The sequence below is a fragment of the Agrilus planipennis genome, unplaced genomic scaffold (genome assembly GCF_000699045.2).
Source record: "Agrilus planipennis isolate EAB-ADULT unplaced genomic scaffold, Apla_2.0 scaffold98, whole genome shotgun sequence".
Taxonomy (NCBI): domain Eukaryota; kingdom Metazoa; phylum Arthropoda; class Insecta; order Coleoptera; family Buprestidae; genus Agrilus; species Agrilus planipennis.
In genome coordinates this window covers 411,408-434,900 of record NW_020438866.1, presented here as the reverse complement: position 1 = coordinate 434,900, position 23,493 = coordinate 411,408, and the positions used below count along the sequence as shown (strand labels likewise).

Below are 23,493 nucleotides of genomic sequence, written 5' to 3'. Positions count from 1 at the left end.
GTAACAACAGTAAAAAAATTTTCCTCATTAAATTGACGTAATTTATGGTTGGTATAAATGGAAAATGAATTTTCACATTAATATTTGATGTATTAATTTATTCTGTAATGCTTACAGCAAGTCAATTTGTTTCTACCGTATTTAGTGACTATTTAACTTGCCTTGAAATTCGAGATTACTGAAGTCAGCAGCATTTTCTTCTGAAAAATGTAGATACTGTTCTTTAACTCGTGAAGATAGTTACAGTAAAACAACATGGCAGATGTGATCTTAATGTAAAGCGGTTATAAAAAATTTGTAAAAACCATTGTAAAGAAATTATTGAAACTACACTGAAAGGTATCAAACTTTAATGACTAGCTAGCTTATGACTATGCGGTTTTTTTGCAGAAAAAATTACGATTGTTTGCTAATGGTTCTCTCAGTTTGGTGTACTCTATCAAAACTGATACCTGCCAAAAATTTAAATGTTTACAAACACCAAATTATCAGTGACCTTTTAAAATGGTGTTAACCTTCGAAATGGCATAAAACTAAATGCTTATTGAAGCTTAATTTTAATTATTGACAAAAGAAAGATACTATGGTACTAATGGCAAAGAAAAGCTCTTCCTGTTCTAATTGTTCCAATTAGCACCGTTCATTTGGAACGGTTACCAGAAAGATAACATATCCGTTTTGACGTATTAAATCGACAGCGAGAACAAATTTGAACGCTGCTCATCACATCGGCGATAAATCGTCCTGACACATGGTGCCTAAACATTGACGAAAAATTAATTAAATCTATAATCAGTAACAGGTAACGATCTCATTCGACTTTACCGTTTTACTATTTACCATGCGGAAGTTTCACCCATAATATTATTTGCTATAACTTATTCAGCTTACCTACTCGTATCAGTTGATCTAAACGACTCATAGAACTGTACTAAAAGCAACGCTAAATATGTATAATAGTTCTATATTGAGCCCAATGAAAAATTAAAAATAAAATATCTAAGGTTTTTAACTTTTTTTTAATTTTTTGTACCAGAATTGGCATATTCAGGGAATTGTAGCTTGAAATTTTTATAAATAAGTAAACATATACACAGATGCAATTGATATTTTACAGTTAGAAAATTTTTCGGTGTTGGTGCTAAATTTATTAATAAACGTGCAGCGGGTTACTCGCTTGATCGAACGTTGGAGTCTCCTGTGGAAAGATATGTAAAATATTCTTTTGCGGACCCAATAGATCTTCCAAACGCACGAAATTTGGTAATAAGGTTTGAGACAACATTCTTTTCGATATTATGATTTAGTTAAGTGGTTGTATTGTTGTAATGACCTATATACCAATGTAGAAAGTGAGACGTATATAATGCGATTTTAGAAGATTGAAATCTTCAACATTTTAATAACATAATTCATAATTCATAATAATAATACTTAAGTGTGATCGATAACTAATTACGAAAATTTTAATATGAAAATTGCAGAATCTTTAAAAATGAATGTATGAAAACATAAGAAATTAAAACTATTTTTCTATTATAATATTTATTGTTTCATTCAATAATTATTGTTTACAACCAGAAAAAAACGTATTTATTTGTCTTTTACTGGAGAATATTTATTTCCACGTTATTCTTTCCAATTTAATTCCAGTGTTGTTAAAACTGTGACTATTTGTGAATATTAAGTGAAAATTAGTGAAAATCCACTGATTCGTTCTTGAAGGGTATTAATTACTCGAAAAGTTTATGTTTATAAAAAGTTGTTCTTCTTGTCTTGGCAAACTTAATTTGGTTTTCTTTTACGGCTTTGTTTCTATAAAAAAATTGAATATTTTAATATTTTAGCTCTTCCACTGGATACAAACAGGCAGACAGTCATATGCTTACATGTCTTCATAATCGCCAAAGCGCTCTCTTGTTAGAGTTTAGGAGCTTAGAATTTTTTCTTATATAATTACCTGAACGTATTATTGTAATTTATTAACAAACAAGCAGCGGGTTACTCGCTTGATCGAACGTTGGAGTCTCCCGTGGAATGATTTGTAAAATATTCTTTTGCGGGCCCAACAGATCTTCCAAACGCCCGAAATTTGGCAATAAGGTTTGATATAATATTTTTTGCGATACTATGATTTAGTAAAGTGGTTGTATTGTTGTAATGACTTTTAAATCAACGTAGAAAGTGAGACGTATATAATGCGATTTTAGAAGATTGAAATCTTCAACATTTTAATAACATAATTCATAATTCATAATAATAATACTTAAGTGTGATCGATAACTAATTACGAAAATTTTAATATGAAAATTGCAGAATCTTTAAAAATGAATGTATGAAAACATAAGAAATTAAAACTATTTTTCTATTATAATATTTATTGTTTCATTCAATAATTATTGTTTACAACCAGAAAAAAACGTATTTATTTGTCTTTTACTGGAGAATATTTATTTCCACGTTATTCTTTCCAATTTAATTCCAGTGTTGTTAAAACTGTGACTATTTGTGAATATTAAGTGAAAATTAGTGAAAATCCACTGATTCGTTCTTGAAGGGTATTAATTACTCGAAAAGTTTATGTTTATAAAAAGTTGTTCTTCTTGTCTTGGCAAACTTAATTTGGTTTTCTTTTACGGCTTTGTTTCTATAAAAAAATTGAATATTTTAATATTTTAGCTCTTCCACTGGATACAAACAGGCAGACAGTCATATGCTTACATGTCTTCATAATCGCCAAAGCGCTCTCTTGTTAGAGTTTAGGAGCTTAGAATTTTTTCTTATATAATTACCTGAACGTATTATTGTAATTTATTAACAAACAAGCAGCGGGTTACTCGCTTGATCGAACGTTGGAGTCTCCCGTGGAATGATTTGTAAAATATTCTTTTGCGGGCCCAACAGATCTTCCAAACGCCCGAAATTTGGCAATAAGGTTTGATATAATATTTTTTGCGATACTATGATTTAGTAAAGTGGTTGTATTGTTGTAATGACTTTTAAATCAACGTAGAAAGTGAGACGTTAGGTACCTACCTACGATTTTGGAAGACAGAAATCTTGCGTCAATATTTTAAAATCATATTTAACATTAAAGTTAAATGTGACATAACTAATTGTAAATTTAAACATTCACGGAGTGAAAATAACAATGTGGAACGCGATAATTAACTTTAGCATTATTTACTATTAGAACTGCCTTAGCAATGGACTGGACTGTATTTGTACCCAATGGTAATAGGTTATGCAAACCATACCTTTTATAATCGCCAATTCAATTGGTCTTCTGTATATATGCATGTACGTATAAGAATAACGTTTTAAACCCTCGGAATGATTGCGTAAAATGGTCACTTTTTAAGCAATGAAATTTTACGATACAATAACACCCGTCATCGGTGGGTCCCGTACTCTGTCTCGGAACGTTGCAATGCTTTCACAAGCTTTTATGGTGGCCGCTCGAATAAATCCAACACTTTAACACATTAAAGTAAATACCCACTTGTCGGTACTTTTCCTGCGATGTTTATAACATTGCTTCAGTTCCGTTCCAGTAATCTGCGAAATTTCAAAAGCACCCGGAGTGTAATGAGCTTGGAAAATTAGCTTCTACACTACTCTGTTTCACACCGCTTTTGCAATCAATGGCAATAGTTTAGCGCAATCTGTTTAATAAATTATTAAACACAAATATAGACCAATAAAACTGTTAGAAAACAAGTGCTGTACCTTGCGGTAACTACATCGATAATGCAGAAATTTTACATACGCAATCCTTGCTGAACAACCGTTTCAACTTCTTAAAATTAATTATACTAACGGAGACTCACCCTTAACTACCACAACTAACTTTTCAATTCGCGTTGATAACAATCACAATTAAGTTAAGTTTTAGTAGTTAAGGGTGAGCCTCTTTTGTTTATTTATTTACACAGTCTCCTCTATCATTATTCTGGTTGTTCGTTTGGAGGGCTTATTTTTTATATTAATAAGTTTAGAAAGTGCTTTTGCTGATATTAATTTATTCCTTTGTTTTGTTCTAGGGAGGAGTAAAAACATTGCAGTCAACGAGACAGGTGAGTTCTTTCTACATGTATGTAGGCAGAATGTAAAGCGAACGTCTGCTTCTATTAAAAAATAGTATTACTGATTACTAAAATGTTAAGTAATCTGAAGAGTCCATATGATTTAGAATACCAGATCTTTCGTTTTCAAATAGAAATATATGCACATGTATATGTATATTTTCTCAAACTGTGTAGGCTTTCACGGCTGGTAGTTTAGCGTAGTTTTCCTTAAACGCTTAAAAGCTCGGAAAACTTCTCTACATTTATGTATTTTCTATTCAAAACAATAGCTTTAAAAATTTAAGTTCTTGATATTTTACTTTATAAATAAAAAAACATACATTTGAATCTTTACAAATATTTTATCTTTCTAAATGAATACAGAACGTATGCATAAATTTTCATGGAATTGTCGTCGCTGTCACATTACCAATCAAAAAAACAATGGTATTTATTTGTCTTTTACTGAAGAATGGTTGTTTCCACGTTATTCTTTCCAATTTAATTGCAGTGTTGTTAAGACTGTGACCATTAGTGAATATAAAGTGAAAATTAGTGAAAATTCACCGATTCGTTCTTAGAGAGTGTCAATTACTTAAAAAGTTTATGTTTATAAAAAATTGTTATTCTTATCTTGGCAAACTTATTTTGGTTTTCTATTACGGCTATGTTTCTATTGAAGATTTGAATGTTTTAATATTTTAACTCTTATACCGGATACAAACAGGCAAGCAGTCATATGCTTTAATGTCTTCATAGTGGCCAAAACCCTTTCTTATTAGAGTTTAGGTGCTCAGAATTTCTTCTTATATAATTACCTGAACGTTTTATCAGAATTTATTAATAAACAAGCGGCGGGTTACTCGCTTGATCGAGCGTTGGAGTCTTCTGTGGAATGATTTGCAAAAAATTCTTTTGCGGACCCAATAGATCTTCCCAACGCACGAAATTTGGTAATAAGGTTTGAGACAACATTTTTTTCGATATTATGATTTAGTAAAGTGGTTGTATTGTTGTAATGACCTATATACCAACATAGAAAGTGGGACGTATATAGTGCGATATTGGAAGATTGAAATCTTGCGTCAATATTTTAATAACATAATTCATAATAATAATAAGTGTGATATATAACTAATTACGCAAGTTTTAATATAAAATTTGCAGAACTTTTAAAAACAGAAGTATGAAAAAATAAGAAATTAAAACTATTTTTCTATTATAATATTTATTGTTTCATTCAATAATTATTGTTTACAACCAGAAAAAAACGTATTTATTTGTCTTTTACTGGAGAATATTTATTTCCACGTTATTCTTTCCAATTTAATTCCAGTGTTGTTAAAACTGTGACTATTTGTGAATATTAAGTGAAAATTAGTGAAAATCCACTGATTCGTTCTTGAAGGGTATTAATTACTCGAAAAGTTTATGTTTATAAAAAGTTGTTCTTCTTGTCTTGGCAAACTTAATTTGGTTTTCTTTTACGGCTTTGTTTCTATAAAAAAATTGAATATTTTAATATTTTAGCTCTTCCACTGGATACAAACAGGCAGACAGTCATATGCTTACATGTCNGCCGGTTCGATTCCGGGTCCGTCTGCCTTGGTCCAAGTTTTTCTGTGGTTTCCTTGGATCACTTAGGCAAATGCTGGGATAGTAATATTCCACAGATAATCTTTCATTCTCTTCTGTCTTCATTTCGTCCGTCTCATCTTTCTCACCCGAACCACCACCCACCCATTACCATAATTCCTGAAACGAAGTTGGAGGGCCTTCCGCCTTACCTCCTGGCGTAGTCCGGAGGGAATACCCGTCTGCCTGCATTAGTGGCTGGAATGAAACACCTAAAAGTATTTTTATTTTTACCATCAACCGCAGTTGTTTTTCTGCTTTTATCATACTTATCATAACATCTAGAGAAGAAGTTTATTATTTTAAGACCATTAAATTATCAGTAAATATTGCAATATAATCAAATAAGTAATATTGTTGAACCAAGCAGATTTTTTACAAGGTGATGAAAATAGACAACAATATTATTTATATTATGAATATTATTATCCATTGCCTGTTGGAAGTGCCTTAAACTTAACCCGCCTTTTTATTGGTTATATTTATGACTTAGACTTCCATTACATTAATAACTTGGTTTCTATTACATACAGTAACTATTTGTTTAAATTACTTGTATTAGACGATGCTCATTCTGGTTAATGTTTGCACTTAAATCTTTATCATTATTGACTCGGTAAATAGCGAAACTTAAGCAAAAATAATTACTATTATTATTCTACCACGAACAGAGTAATTTACTAATAACTGATAACTACCAAAATGTCATCTGAAGTAAATTTGTTTCATCTTTACTGCAAATCTATAGAAATCCTACTCTCTTATTACAATCCAATTCATTTTTAGCCGAAGAATATATTATAAGTACTTATATATGTAATAAACAATGTAGTTAACGTTTGATTAGTGAAAGACCGTTATACTTTCAACAAGTAAAGTTCACCTATAGATATACCTACTGAGAAAATCTTTCGATGATAATAAAATATCGGTAGCCGTTTTATCTGATCTTTACTTTACGATTTTGTAAACTAACAAAACAGGCAAGTACAATGCTAATAGGTCATCTCTCCTCGGTAATGTTTCGCACTAATCGTTTTCGGTTTTAATTAGCAGATCGTTACGCGAATGTTAACTACCAATGGTAACGTTCAATTAAAATATCTTCGTTAGACGGTATCTCTCTTCGATTTTTTAAAGTTACAAGGTCAATCATTGACGGCTGTATTTTAGTTATTTAATAGGCGAATTAAAAGTTTATATACCTACAGACAATATAAATTTAAACACTAATTAAACATAGTTTCGAGTAAATGACTGAGAGTACTATTCTTTTATTTCAGTGGGAATAACGGTGAATCTTTTTTTTTTATGAATAGGTTTAACAATATGTAATTTTTCTCTTGGGTTCAGAAACCTATAATATCGCACGCTCAGCAGCTTTTTAAAGCATAAAACCAAAATAATAAAAATGTGTGTTATAAATCCTATCGGACAGACGCTAAGTTTACAGGACGAATGCTAGACGAACTTATCTAAGAAAGTTAACAGTTATTGCATAATTCAAATATTGTTTTCAAAAATTAACAATTCAGACGATAGTAATCATATAAAAAGTAAGTAGTCTATTTTTGATCAGTGGTATCATTATAGAAATCGTGCATCCANGTTTAAATATTTGAAAGTGGTAAAGATTCAGTAATAGAAATGAGCCATATATTTGATATAGTGAAATCCAGAAAGATTATCGAACAAGTTATTTTCACAATTTGTTACTTTTATTGAATTATTTTAAAAATATACGAGTAACCTTCTTGTAAAATTGTTTCCACTTTGACAAGAAGATGGAAAACTTTTCGTTCAAATTGTTAATAGGTATAACGTTCCTACGATTTCGTGATCTGGGTGCGATCTTGTTCCACTGGCAACCTGCAATTTCGAATCATTTGTCCTCCAAATAGTGTTCACAATCAAATTTAAAACCCGCAGAAGGGTGTTATTACATTATAATGCTGGAAAGGTCCGGTCACGACTGGACACGGGTTTCCTATAATTTGATAAGTCGGTTACTGTATCTGATTCCCGTAACGAACGCTTCTCGAATGCACTTTGCTACCATCAATTTTACCCCAAGTGGAGTGGAACGTGTACCTACTATCGAAATTATGTTAGTATCCAACGTACCTAGTAGTTAGTCGAACCGGTACCAAGATCAAAAGGATGCACGAATTTATTTTATCGTGTTTATAATATTACAACAGGGGCGTAACATTATGTACGTAAGAACGAAGGGATGTAATGCATTTTATACATGATGAGCGCCGCAACCTTGACTACATAGATATCAATTATTTTAGGGGATTATTGACGATAAAAATTATTGTTGCAGAATTTTATTTTATCTTATTTGTATCATGACGAAATAAATATTCGATGAATCTTCAATAAATTTAAAATTTTGTAATTCGCTGATGAGTCCTAAAATTCGAAATCGCAGACCTCACCAGATAGTTTATATAAATTTCTGAGCAACAGCCTATTGTTTCTTAGCTGCAAAATGTTTAATCGATTAAAAATCAAATGTTTATTTCTATTTTTCTCCAAATTAGCATAACCTTTTAGTAAGTACTACGTGGTACATTGCTTTTTATATTGTTTACACTATCGTTTAACTTCTTTGGAACTTAAATTCTGGTAACTTTTATACAATCATTAAAAACTGATACAACTACTAAGAAATTGGTAGAACATTTTTGTGTTTACCATCATCGGTTACTGTCAAAGTGATCCGCCGCATTGTCTTACAAGAAAAGTAGGTCTTTGATAATTTACCTGCTTGCTTTAGCATTTACACATAATAAGTAATATATATCTATGCACGTGGGTTAATTAGCTACTACTATAGGTATAATAATAATTAAGTAGGTACGAACCGTTGTAATAAATATAATACTTAAATTCAGTAACAAAATCATAACGGAATGTGGCTGAATCTAAAGGTAGCTTTTCGAGTATAAGTACGAGTGTATTGCTTTCTATGCTTGTTCATGTAATCCTCATGGCTACCAATTATGTAAACACAGCATCTTTAATTTTGATTACCCAATCGCCTGATATCTATCGTCTAATGAGGAAACTCTGTGCTCAGTTGCCGGCGAATTCTTCATCTTCTTCCACCACTTGATGACCCTTTTTCGTTCGGATGGACAGGCACTCGCCTGATTAGCAAGACCATTACGAACCGTATCGCCTCCACGGGAGCCTAATTATGATTGCATACCCAGAAGGTGGGGCATCAGAAATAACTTGTGTACAAGCATAACACATACTTGCCACGATTATATGTATAGTTCTACTGCGTAACGAAGGCCCCGACCATCAACGTGCTTCCTTCTGAAATAATTAAAATTAACTTACACGTACCTACCAAAAATTTCTAATCATTTAAACTAAAATTTCAGTATGATAATTCGTCATACAGCGTTAGACTAACTAAGTATTATGTAGATTAAATACTACGAAATGAATCATTAAAATTTTTGAAGTGCCTGTCGTATAAATAGAAAATAATTAAACTTTTATTATCCTGATGATCGCTTCGCCATAGCAGCTAGTGTATCTTCTGAATAAGTCACAAAGTGGCGAAACGATAGTTAAAATAATAATGTTTGTGGAGGTTTTATTAGTCTACTTATACGATATAATGAATTTCCATCAAGTACAATAAGTAGAATCATATTATTAGTGTTATAAATTTCTAATTTGTGTTTTGCATCTTCATCTTTAATACGAATAAAGCACAAAATTGAAAAGAGCGTTGAAGCAGCGGTTTCTCGGTAATTTTTCCACGTTTCGGAAAAAGTGATTTTCAAAGGTCATCCAGATGCTATCAGAAAGCTTTAGTACCGGTCCATCGGTAACTAGGAAGTGCGACCGACAGTCATCTCCATAGCGACAATCGAACAAAGGTGACCGCATCTGAGTAACGTCAAGTGACGTGTTAGAAAAGAGGGAGTGTTGTGAGCCGTGGGCCTAGAACAGCCCTCTTTGCTCGTACAACAACGCTAATACACGTGTCGACATCTATTTTTAGTATATGCCTCTTCACGATCATACTACGACTTTGCATTTCGGGATAATTGCATCGTCACACTGTACTATCTCGAGGTACGAGCATGACAAGACCGCAACCAGTAAATAATTTATTTTTGATGATCTCTTAAACCACAACGCATATCTGGTACTTAAGCTTTGTACGAACACTTCACTTCAACGTGCCAAATAACCACAAAATACAAAAGAATCCAGTTACTACAATAGCAGCAGAATTGCTTTTGATCGTCTTGGTATAATCTGGATTACATTGTAAGAAGAAATATCTTGATCCAATCATTCAAAGTACTAATCGACCACAATCTGTGGAAGTACTCCAGACCACAATGTGATCATAATCTTAGATACGATACCAGTTGTGTGAAAATATACACAGGAATATAAAAGTAATTGATCAAGCTCAGGTGAAGACCTAAACAATGTTTATATTGGACAGACCTAAAGAACCTTTAAAAGTAGTATAAGAGAACATTTTAAAACATTTAAATTTAATTTTGATAATTTAATATTTTAATAAGATTTGAGATTTTAAAAATCAATAGATATAAAACACAATATATAATTTTAATTGATCAATTACACGTGAAGAATAGACACTTTTAAAATTTAAGCCTGTAGAAATTTCTTCTAACTTCTGGCTTTTCCAATTTTTATAATTTGTAAGTAGTGAACCAGCTACAAAATCATTTAAATCAATCACAGTATATATAAAATAAAGGGCCATAACACCAGAAAGGTACAAAAAAGTACCGTTCTTCATTTCTGACTTAAAAACTTTTGACTTAATTTTAAAAAAAGCAAAAATTCATTCACGTCATCGTTAAGTTGTTCTACGAAAAATAGACTGTTATTGTGAAAATAATTTCTCGACGATTTAAAAGCGATTGACACAAGACCGAATCGATAAATTGAGAAAGTAAGTTTTCACGCGTAATTAAACCGCATCATTTGCTACACCAAAAAAGGCATAGTGTACTTTGAAAAAGCTCTTCTGACAAATGTAGCTGTAGCAGTTTAAATTTTACCATTGTATTCAAACGATTGCACAGAAAATTGTTTTTAGTCTTTAAATGTTACCGCAGGTACCCAATATCTATTGACAATAAATCAGAATATTCAATAGTTCATTATTATCTTTAAAAATCAAAAAATCGTCATGTTGCAGACTGTGTAAACGTAACCACAGAGCTTTGCAATGTTTACAGGAATAACTTAGCCAGTGGCAGATGGTGCGTACCATCACTGAAGGTTTTTTATAAAAACCCACGCGCCTTTGCATTTATATACACCGAGTGTTCCACCGAAAATGAGCTAACATGTATATCTTAACATCCACCATTGTGAGAACTGCATAATTTCAAAGCATGACAGAACTTTTTAGTCATGTGAATTGACGAAAATTTGAGCTTAGTGTATTTATGCAGTTAGAAATATGTACTGTATATCCGTAAAAATAGTGAACATCCGACATCCTTAACTTTTTGTGAGCAACTGACCTCCTGTTTATGATTCTAGCTTATCTTTAACTGACGCTTCATACTTATTCCGCCTATTTATTTTTGACTTCCATATTGTTCTCTGTTTTCCTATTCTTTTTAATACCTCTTAATTTCTAACCTTCTCTCTTCAATGTATCCTCATAAATTGTCTGTAACACCACATTTCGAACGCTTCAAATTATCCAACTTCCCTGCTTTCTTGGTTATTTATTTTTCTTTTATTTAATACGATTGTTTTATCTTCATGGCATTCAATTGGTGATTAATCACAAATATCTCTGTAGATTTTACAATTTATTTGTTTATGTATCACGTAATAATTATTTTTTGTCCAAACTAGTGACCATAAAAAGTTGATATAGTTTTTCGCGTTTTTAAGTTACCGCGGTTAATGTCGTTAACTCGCAATTGTTTACTGATCGGTAAGTAAAAGTAAGATTCAAATCAGGAAGCTCTACAACCGCTATAAGACGCAAAAACAGACACTTTATTTATCGAGCAAAAAACAACAATCTACTTGCGTAATAACACTGGTCTATAGCACTTAGCTGGCAATGACTTTGTAAGGTAAAATCAGTTAATATATTTGTCGAACGAATGTCGAGGCAATCGAACCTTAATTACTCTTTTTTGTCAACAAAAAAGCGTATTAAAATGTTGCGGCGAATAATAATTTGGCAACCGCTATTTAATTTATTTGATTTGACAATACAGCGTTTCTATTATTGTTTGCTAATTGCTTTTATTTAGTCGCTCCAATATTGTAGGTTTTTAGTAGAGGTTTGTCAGTTCGAGGGCTTAATGGGAAAAAATACCATTGTAATGTCCCTTTGTTTTAGAATATTAGTGATAAACATAACACATAAGGAACCCATTCATCAAAATTATCCTAAAATTACGCGTTCTTTGTTCAAGAATGATAGCATCGAGCGGAAACCAGAATCGGCTTGTACGTATTACCGTCTAATGTTCAAAAAAACTACTTCACAGTGAAAACAGGATGCTTTCGATCAAGTTAGCGTTGCTTGCTGTAGGTTATCGTTCGTAAAATTCATTCATACCGGATTCTTCCGAACAATTTCTGGCTAATTACATACCGCTAGTTTTAAGTCTACTTTTCCACATAGATGATGAGACTAAAGTACTAAATATTTGCCATACTTCTTAAATTCAGAACGTTCCTTTTTTCTAACTAATACTTTTTTTTGTAATAATATACAGTACCTATACAGAATTAATTAGTTAATGAAATTTTATTGACTCTCCCTTTTGAATTCAATATGAAATGATTTTCTACAATAGATCATTTATAGAACTACTAAAATTCATTGCATTCTGTAGTTGAAATGATGAATGATAAGTAAAATATGTAGAAATAAAACTGGCCATTAAGAAACACATATCAAATCTAATATCGTACGGGTAACCAATAGAATTTAGGCACCTGCTACTTCACCTGTTTCTTTTTGACAGCCTCCATCTCGCTAACTTATGTCGTTTCTTATATTCCTATATCTACGGTTCAAGTAAGCAAATTAGTTGTCAATTGAGGTACCTATATATATATACTAAAATATTTCCGTTCAATTTTTAGATTATCGTCTTCAAATTTTAATTTTTTTCAAAATTTTGCAAGTACCTCAGCAGTTCTTCTTGTTTCTTATCACAAAACGCATTAGATACCTAGTAACTATTTTATTTAATTCAGTTAACAAGAACATTAAAAATAACAGTAATAAATAAATTTTTGCATAAAAGTAATCTATCTCGGTTTACTGTTAACTACCAGGGCACTATGTATTATTTTTTGCAAAACGTAAACGATAAACTATTAAAAATGAGTTACATTAGTTTATGTGTACAACCTCGCCCAACATGTCGCAATTACTAACCCTAGATTCTAATGCTTTCGGTAAAAGGACATTAGCGATATTACACCGTGTTCTAGTGCCCGAAATTAATATTGAAAGCAATATGCGGGCATTTTAAATTTAAAAACGTTATACTGTTCCAACTGCTATTAACAACAGCGTAAAAGTAGCAAAAGCCAACCACCACTTGTCAGCTACTTAACCTAATTGCTACTACTGGAGTTAAAAACTTAAGGATACCATTAAAATTAATGATTCGAATAGTGCAACATTTTAAAACTGCCTTATAAATATTTTGAGATAACATCGTCGAAATTGTCTGCACTACAATAAACAGTTCTTAACATACCTCAGAGTTATATTTTCTACTTACTTAAGTACCAATATTACAAAGAGTATTCACATACCGCTTTACTGTTTTACGTTCGAAAAACATTAAATCATTTTTAAAAATCAAATTTTGAAGCTGATTGTATTTATCATCAATTATTATCTCATTTATTTTGGAAAACAGAAAATTAGCGATACTGTTGCTAATGTAGAACAAGTGAATCTACGTTATTTTAATAAATCACTGATGTTACTTATTCTAGACATAGGCTGGGTATCGGGTTTGGACGTGGCACTTTTTTAGAATCCGATCACGCAACGGATAATAATGCCGTTTTCGTTTCATTGATTTAGTGTTTAGACGACTCTCAGAACGAGGCTTAATGTGGTTTGGAACGTTGGTGAGGATGGTATTTAATGGAAAGCCATGGTATTTAAGGGTTGAATCATCAACCGAGCGGCATGACCGAGAGGTGTAGACCATTGCTTAACATTCGGGTGGACGCCGGTTCGATTCCAGGTTCGTCTGCCTTGGTCCAAGTTTTTCTGTAGTTTCCGTGGATCACTTAGGCAAATGCTGGGATAGTAATATTCCACAGATAATCTTTCATTCTCTTCTGTCTTCATTTCGTCCGTCTCATCTTTCTCACCCGAACCACCACCCACCCATTACCATAATTCCTGAAACGAAGTTGGAGGGCCTTCCGCCTTACCTCCTGGCGTAGTCCGGAGGGAATACCCGTCTGCCTGCATTAGTGGCTGGAATGAAACACCTAAAAGTATTTTTATTTTTACCATCAACCGCAGTTGTTTTTCTGCTTTTATCATACTTATCATAACATCTAGAGAAGAAGTTTATTATTTTAAGACCATTAAATTATCAGTAAATATTGCAATATAATCAAATAAGTAATATTGTTGAACCAAGCAGATTTTTTACAAGGTGATGAAAATAGACAACAATATTATTTATATTATGAATATTATTATCCATTGCCTGTTGGAAGTGCCTTAAACTTAACCCGCCTTTTTATTGGTTATATTTATGACTTAGACTTCCATTACATTAATAACTTGGTTTCTATTACATACAGTAACTATTTGTTTAAATTACTTGTATTAGACGATGCTCATTCTGGTTAATGTTTGCACTTAAATCTTTATCATTATTGACTCGGTAAATAGCGAAACTTAAGCAAAAATAATTACTATTATTATTCTACCACGAACAGAGTAATTTACTAATAACTGATAACTACCAAAATGTCATCTGAAGTAAATTTGTTTCATCTTTACTGCAAATCTATAGAAATCCTACTCTCTTATTACAATCCAATTCATTTTTAGCCGAAGAATATATTATAAGTACTTATATATGTAATAAACAATGTAGTTAACGTTTGATTAGTGAAAGACCGTTATACTTTCAACAAGTAAAGTTCACCTATAGATATACCTACTGAGAAAATCTTTCGATGATAATAAAATATCGGTAGCCGTTTTATCTGATCTTTACTTTACGATTTTGTAAACTAACAAAACAGGCAAGTACAATGCTAATAGGTCATCTCTCCTCGGTAATGTTTCGCACTAATCGTTTTCGGTTTTAATTAGCAGATCGTTACGCGAATGTTAACTACCAATGGTAACGTTCAATTAAAATATCTTCGTTAGACGGTATCTCTCTTCGATTTTTTAAAGTTACAAGGTCAATCATTGACGGCTGTATTTTAGTTATTTAATAGGCGAATTAAAAGTTTATATACCTACAGACAATATAAATTTAAACACTAATTAAACATAGTTTCGAGTAAATGACTGAGAGTACTATTCTTTTATTTCAGTGGGAATAACGGTGAATCTTTTTTTTTTATGAATAGGTTTAACAATATGTAATTTTTCTCTTGGGTTCAGAAACCTATAATATCGCACGCTCAGCAGCTTTTTAAAGCATAAAACCAAAATAATAAAAATGTGTGTTATAAATCCTATCGGACAGACGCTAAGTTTACAGGACGAATGCTAGACGAACTTATCTAAGAAAGTTAACAGTCATTGCATAATTCAAATATTGTTTTCAAAAATTAACAATTCAGACGATAGTAATCATATAAAAAGTAAGTAGTCTATTTTTGATCAGTGGTATCATTATAGAAATCGTGCATCCATACAATAAAATATAATAATATTTCATCCTCGTGTAACAAAACCGTCGCAAAAAGCGGAACGAACTAACGTTCTACATTAGATTTGTAATTTATAATAATGAGATGTCTTTCTTCCTTTGGGCTTACGACTTTAACATAAAAGCGCCACTTCTTCTTGATTAATCCACCGTTGAAGTCTCTAGCATAATATTTACTACTAATAAATGTTATATGTACATACAATGCTATGACTTTTGACAAGATATAATAACTTGCTTGCCTTTAGCAAGATGCGGAAGCTATATTTAGCCTGTAAGTATATGGTTTAGAAGATGTTAGACCTATTTCTTTACCGTTGAAACATCTAACAGCAGCGTAAACAGTAGATTCATCTAAATTATAGGAATTATATAGTTTAATCATGACTATGACTGAAGCAATTAAGCAGCAATAAAACTGCATATCACTAACCTCGATGTGAAAAGAGAATTATTATTTGTATGGGACCTATTCTGTTATAGTTACATATTGAAATAATAGAGGCAACCAATTTAAATACGGTTGATAATACTTTTTGAAAACCTGTGTTTGAAAAAAGGTCCTTGGCCGTGATTGGCTGAAATTATTTCCAGGATTTAGAGTTCGTCTAAAAACTCATTTTGGTAAGAAACACTAGTATTAAAAAAGAGGTCTTACTTAGCCATTTGATGTAAGTATGGCTGAATTGAACTTTCAGTTCATATGATCTTTTTTAAAATGTAATTAGTACCATTTCGTGTATTAAAGGAATATGGTAGCGCATGATTTTGTATACTTTTTGGCGTACGTTTGGAGCGCGGTGCTGTACGGGTGCGAAACATGGACAGTGGGCGCGGGAAAAAAAAGGTTAGAAAGCGTTCGAAATGTGGTGTTACAGGCGAATGAGGAGGATACTGTGGACAGCGAAGGTTAAAAATGAAGAAGTATTAGAAAGAATAGGAGGACAGAGGACTTTATGGAAGTCGATAAAAAATAGGCGAGATAGGTTAGTAGGACACCTTCTCAGGCATGAAGGACTAGTCGGAGACATAGGTATTACTTTATTACATTTTATTTAACTTCATGAAGGTTAAGTACATTATAATTAATAGAGTTTCCCTGATTTGAGATTTATGCCAAAACTTCAGATGAATAAACTATGTATAAAATGCATATCAACCATCATATATGCGAATTAGCCCATTAGCATATAAATAATACCAAGTGCAACATGCTTGCCATGAAAATATCAAATGCAGTTTTCCTTCCGGTTCATATCTTCTAATTGTTGGTATGATGAGGATACATTTACCTGCAAAAATGTCATGTTATTTTCAATGAAAGATCTGCAACGTTATTTCCTGCAGACGCATGGTGAATGATGCAGGTCTTCCCGTCAACAGACCTAACGGGTTCCCGTTTCCTGACAGTACAAACTCATAGTGGTAATGTACATATACAACGTAATTTAACTGCAGCATCAACAACAACAGTAAAGGAAGAGGCAGTAGCACTTTTGCTTTTATTTAAAAGCGAGTGCAACGCGTGTAACAGTAGTAACTTTTTCTTTTTCCCGTTTTATTCATCGTCTTTTTCATCTTCTTCCTTTTACTGTACTATGTTGGTGATCTTGTTCTTCATCTTCTTTCTCAATCACCCGTTGATGTTTCTACACCGTCACTCGTTTGCCTTGAGCTGAACGTTAAGATGTACGCTATTGTAGAGGTATTTTGAAATGTCATAGGCCGCGAAATGCGCAAGGGGCGGATTTTATTCCATTCATATTAACTACAAAAACATTACATTGACTGATAACCATGTTAAGAGATGACGGCCAGATGGCCAGTAAACATGTGGAATTTTATTACTGCGCTACCCAAGGTTGTAGCCTACAAGATTCTAAATTACCTCTACCTGTTCGTAAGGAAGGATCTTTTTTTTTCTTCATTTCTGTTTTTCGTTCTCTAAATATTCGTAGTTTATATGTAACAGGACGTAATTTTCTTGGTGCAGAACAGGAAACTGTTTGTTAGGACCATACAAGGACATATTTATAGCAAGAAACTAATAAAGAAATAATCAATAAATCCCGCGACACTAAGCGCAGCTCCTAATCGTACAGTCAATCATCATTAAGAAGTACTAACAAATTAATAACTATAATTAATGTAATATCTACTGGGTTGTTTCTCATGTACATTAACATTAAATGTTATGCTAAGTTAAAAATAGTAATAAATAATCAGTGAATTCAATTTGTAATACTAACAGTTGTACATAAATATTAGTTTAATACTTTCCATAAAATATTTTGGAATTGTTTTGAAATTGAAATTAGCACAAATTACTTGAGATAACTCTCATTAATTGTAGTTAACTTCATAATCAAAACCGGCAAATCATCCTTTAGTTTTAATATAAGCATTTACTGCATATTAAAAATTTAAAGCATCTACACTTATATATATAACACTTAATTAGTTTTAAATTATAAAGCCATGTTAGATTAGATTAGTAGATCGATTAACTACCCTTGCAAGAAGGCAACGTCATCTCTCGGAGTTCTCTTATGTACCGTTAATTTTTTAAGAGCTTCTGTTGTAGATGCAGCAGATAGGAGGTTAAAGTCCTTTTAAACTAACAAATTGACAATTGGTAATCTATACCGTTTTTTCGAAAGCAATCGATGTGTTACATCTCGTCGAAAATCGTCGAGTTGTTTGTATTAGGTTTCATTAGTAGTAGGAGATTTCAACGATACGTCAAGGAGGAAGCGGCACAGTTATGTCTCATTTCAGCAAGTGTGATTAAGATGCAGTAAATTTAGTTGTGTACGACATCATTTATTCCTCTTCAGACTGTCATTATTACCGGAAATACTCGACGTTCTTGATGCGAGATTCAAAAATAAGCCTATAGAAAAATATGCCTATAGAAAAATATGCCTACCAAGGTAAGGGCTTTCCATCAGGTAAAACGACATAAAAAATGGTAGACATTCCAACGAGGATAATCTGGAACCTTTGACACCGCGTGACCTACAGCTGGATCATTATGGACCACATATCATGAAAGATCTATCGTTCAAATGGAGTTTTTGCAATCGAGAAAACAGTAATTCCCGCTCCTCCGTGGAGCTAATAAGTCCTTGCGAACTTTTATTTTGATTTATTGTGCAGTCGATCCGAGTAACCATCAACCATCCACACGCTTTCCCACACTAACTAACTTTTTGATTGATACAGGAAGTCACAGTGCCAAGTAGGAGACGACGAGCTTTCGGTCGCCGTGGGTGGCCATAACACTAACCTTGAACGAGTAATTTTCTTTCGACAAAAATTTCGAACGATAACTACGCACTACTTGAGAAAGGAGGAATATTTAAACCCAAGTACTTTCTACATGTCTTACCAGATAAGTTAATATTTTATGACAACGCTCCACGATACGTTGCCATATATCGTAGCATGAGATAAGTTACGAACAAGCGGTTCAGAGGTTATGTTATTATTGAGACTTGATTTTGTACAGCAAAAAGTTACGCTATCATTAATATCTTTAATTTAGTGTTAACATTTCTTGCAAATTAACTGCGGTTAAAAATTAAATGAATATTACATGTACCTATCACGACTTCTCCAAAAACTCGACTTTCTTTCTTGTATACGACTCTAATTACTCGTGCTATGAAAAGATACATACAAGGTGTTTTAAATAATGTTTATTTGTAAATAAATAGTTCACAGCTCCGCAGCCTCTTCGAGTTTGAATGTCACTGGTCAAAATTGATCGTAAAACTACAAAAGGTGTATTTGGAGTTCCACTTATGAGATGGGATAGAGATAGGAGGAACTTCTACATACCATAACCTACTACTAAAGGTAGGTTAAGGTGAAATATGTAAAAGCTTTCCCTCTTCCCCTTGGAGCTTTTTCTACTGCATCATATAGTTTGCGAAGTAAATGTTTTATTTTACATTTAGCATTCTGTCTTTATAACGACCAATGCATGCAAAGCTTGGTAAACTGTAAAAAATGCAAAAAATTAGTAAAAATGCCACAAATGACAAAACTCAAAGTTTTCAGAAACCACAAAAAACTGGTTATGCCAGCGACGAAGTAAGAAAATAGTAAACATTTTGTAAGTAACGTTTTTAATATGCAGTTTCAGTTGAATCAATTTTACAAGTTTTTTTTGTGTTTGAATGAAACAACTTCTGGAACGGCTACCAGTTGTTTTATGCCATTTATTAGAGTTGTGTATGTTGTACAGTATGAACTAAAAAAGTCATTTGTACTAAAGACGGTACCTAATAGACGTCGAAGAGGCTAGGATAAGCGGAAATGTTCCTAATAACCGTGCCATTGTGGTCCTGCGGCTATCAGATCTCGCGCCACGCTAGTTAATCATTATAACTGTTTTCAATGAAGAACACAACAGATTCGAGCATCAAAAAGACCACTTTTTACGCCATCGAACAAGGTTATCATTACCGCGAACATTGTACGCGATGTAAACACTGTCTTCGTCGGCTCTTCAGGTAATTTATACATCCTGAATTACACCGACTTCTAAAATATACATATTTGTGTACTATTAGACATAGCCTATTGCGTACTAACCAACGAAACGTGTTTTTTTGCATGCATACAGGAATATAGGTGTACCTCCACGATTTGCAAGTATAAACAGGAATTAATGAAGACAGCGAAAAAGCAAAATTCATTTTTGTCGTATAAGACATTAAGAGAATTCTGTTTGTTTTTGGTTTTACTAATTCCTATTAATTTTTAATTTTATTCGCCTAATTGTTCATCTGATAAATACATACGTAGGTAATCAAGAAATGATCTTGTTTTTAAAATTTCAGCGGAACAGATTAATGCTTACAGAAGTGGCATTAACGTTTCTTTTTGCCTGGTATCATAAACCACAAATATTTGGGTTCCAAGGTAGCGGTCCATAAACATTTAACCACTTGATTAACAAAAAATGGACCATATTCAGTGAGTCGACTAACACTTCTGCTTTTTTTGTAACAGACGTTACTGTAAAGTCAGTTAAAATTTTACAAATTTCACAAAAAATTACTACCCAATATGATGTTACTTATTGACTGACGACTTCTATTATTATAGTCACAAAGGAATGAAAAATACTGCAAAGGACACTTTATTGTACATACAAAAACCTTCTTAATTGTTCAATTAATTAGCTACATACGGTTCGTTATTTTTAAAATTCATTTTAGATTCTTAATTTTTGATACTTACGATAAATTTCATGGGTAATACACTGCATTCGTTCCTATCCTGAGACAATCTTCCCGTTTCCCGAAAATTAGAACATCTTACATCATCTCTACTCCTGGTTATTCCTGTCTCTGCTTCTAATAATGTTTTCAATCGGTCCTTTATGATTCAGAAAATGTTTTTCAATCGTTTCTTTCCGTTTTCTTTATTTTTAGTCAACCTACGCTATAGATTGAGATTGTGTTTTACAGACTTTTTTCAAACATCTTCCTTTCATCAGTGCATTTCACTTTTTCTTATCCTGGGCCAATCTTCATATTTCCCGAAAATCAGAAATCCCTCATTTTTGTTAACGTTATCATATCCAGGTTTATTAACTGTCCCTCCTTACTCCCAATTTTAGTTCTAATATGTCACCAGCCAGCCCTTCATGTCCCACCCAAATCTAGCCAAACAAATAATTTGTTGAAGTCACATTACCCAAAATGTAACAATGCATTGCAAATATTTCCATCTTATGAACAGTAAAAGCGTGCGATTTTAAATATAAATTATTACCTCATAAATTTGATCAAGTACTTTTTTATTATAACAGAAGCTACGATCTTGTTTGCGATTTCGTTCTGCATGAGGTAATGAGATTAAAACTGAATATTAAATTATGTATTGCAGATGCTGTTGTATAAAACTGTTCACAATTCCTTCTTGTTTGTATAGTATATATTAGTCGCGGTAAATTTGTGTTAATATCTATTTTATTATTTCTGGTTCATAATGAATTGCACAGAAGGCATTCTTAGAGTAACGTACGTCCGTGTTCATATCAAGACAGTAGCGCAAATTATAAGTATAAAACGGCCGCTGACTTGAGGCTAATTCCTTAGCGGATCCGCGTAATATATCGTTCCAGTTCCTACATCTACCTAAACCAATTAACAACGATTAATCAAATAAGCCATTTGCCGATGTTTCTAGAACTATTTATTAATCTAAACATACCTAGTGCCACTTCCGCAGCGCTACATGAGATGCGATAGCTGAAGGGAGAGTCGGCAGATCTAATACTAGAATATCCGCTAGCGGATTCATCCCAGAATGGAAAAATATTATATTGCCTCTCAGTCAGGAATGTATTATAATTATTCATGTCGGTTATTATGGCCGGATACATAGTAACTGTTGCAGGTTAAAGAAACCAGGTGTCAAAGAAAGTTATCATCATCATAAGGTCGTCAGTCCTAAGACTGGTTAGACATGCATCTCCACCCTTTCTTATCCTCAGCTTATCTCGCATCTCCCTAAAACCAGAACAACCCACATCTTTAACTACTTGCGAACAGTAATCTAATCTAGGTCTACATCTACTCCTCCTAACTCCCGTTTCTGCCTATAATATGTCTTTGACTATACCTTCATGCCTGAGGAGGTGTCCTACCAACCTATCTCGCCTAGTTTTTATTGACTTCTATAGAGTCTTCTGTTTTTCTATTATTTCTAATACCTCTTCATTTCTAACCTCCTCTATCCGCAGTATCTTCATCAACCAATGTAACACCACATTTCTTTTCCGCCGCATTCACCGCACAGCGCCGCTCTCCAAACATGCACCTTTAACAATCTTTCTCGAATTTCTAAATTAATCCTTAGCAAGCATAGAAGTGACTTCTTTTTATTGAAGGCGACTCGACCGTGCGCTATCCTCTGCTTTATCTCCCTACTACTCCTTTCGTTCTGATTTACCTGACTTCCTAGATACCTAAAATCAGCCAATTTTTGGACTCCTATCTTTATATTCGTTGTTTCCCTACTTTTTCTTCTTTTATACACCAGTATTTTTGTTTTACTTTTATTTAATTTCATACAATACTGCTTTGTCAGTACCGCTTCCATTTTATTTAAAGCTATCTGTAACTCCTCCTTGCTAGATCCTAATACTGCTATATCATCTGTAAATCTAAGCATACTAATCTTTTGCTCTTGTATATCTATTCCTACAGTTGTACTGTCTTTAATGATGTTGATCGCGTCTTCGATGTATAAAGAAAAAGAAAAAAGAAAGTCAAAGAATGCAACAACAGAAATTACTTATTAGGTACTACTGACTTCTTCGCATTTCACTAAAATGCGTTTTATTATTATTATTACTATTGTTATTTGTAATTGTATCTGAATTATCAAAATTAACAAGGTGAAGTAAATTTGAATTTTTATCATATCAACTTACATTATTTCGTCGATTAATAATCGGTCAATTTATTGAAAGCTCCTAATTATTGGTAATTATTCAGAACGAGTAAGTGTCTTTAGCAAATCGAATGGGTGAAAATTAACCTTTTTGCTGTACTATTACTGCATGTAGAACTATGTAATTGTGATTTACACCTGCACGTTTTACACCTTTCTCCGACACTTGTTCATTTGTATTTTTTTTGTACTACGCAATTAATCGACGCCTAAAACCGAAAAAGGACCTAATACATACACACTTCATAAAGTAACAATTCCTGGATTATGTTATTTTAGCTAATAAATTATTTGTAAATGTCATTTGTGTTGCATAAGTGTTCTATTTTAATTAGTTTGAATGACGTTCCTAAAGGTGTTCCAAATAAATAAATAAA

At 32.6% G+C, this 23,493-nt stretch overlaps 1 protein-coding gene across 3 annotated transcripts in view; it reads left to right on the top strand.

Moving 5' to 3' along the window:
- Positions 1 to 23,493, top strand: part of LOC108737007 (transcription factor Ken-like) — a 335,172-nt gene that overhangs the window by 165,485 nt on the left and 146,194 nt on the right. For all 3 annotated transcript variants that reach the window (XM_025975837.1, XM_018469645.1, XM_018469647.1), the window contains one exon: positions 4,044 to 4,076. The gene's annotated coding sequence lies outside the window, so the exon portion shown is untranslated. The remainder of the gene's footprint in view (positions 1 to 4,043; positions 4,077 to 23,493) is intronic.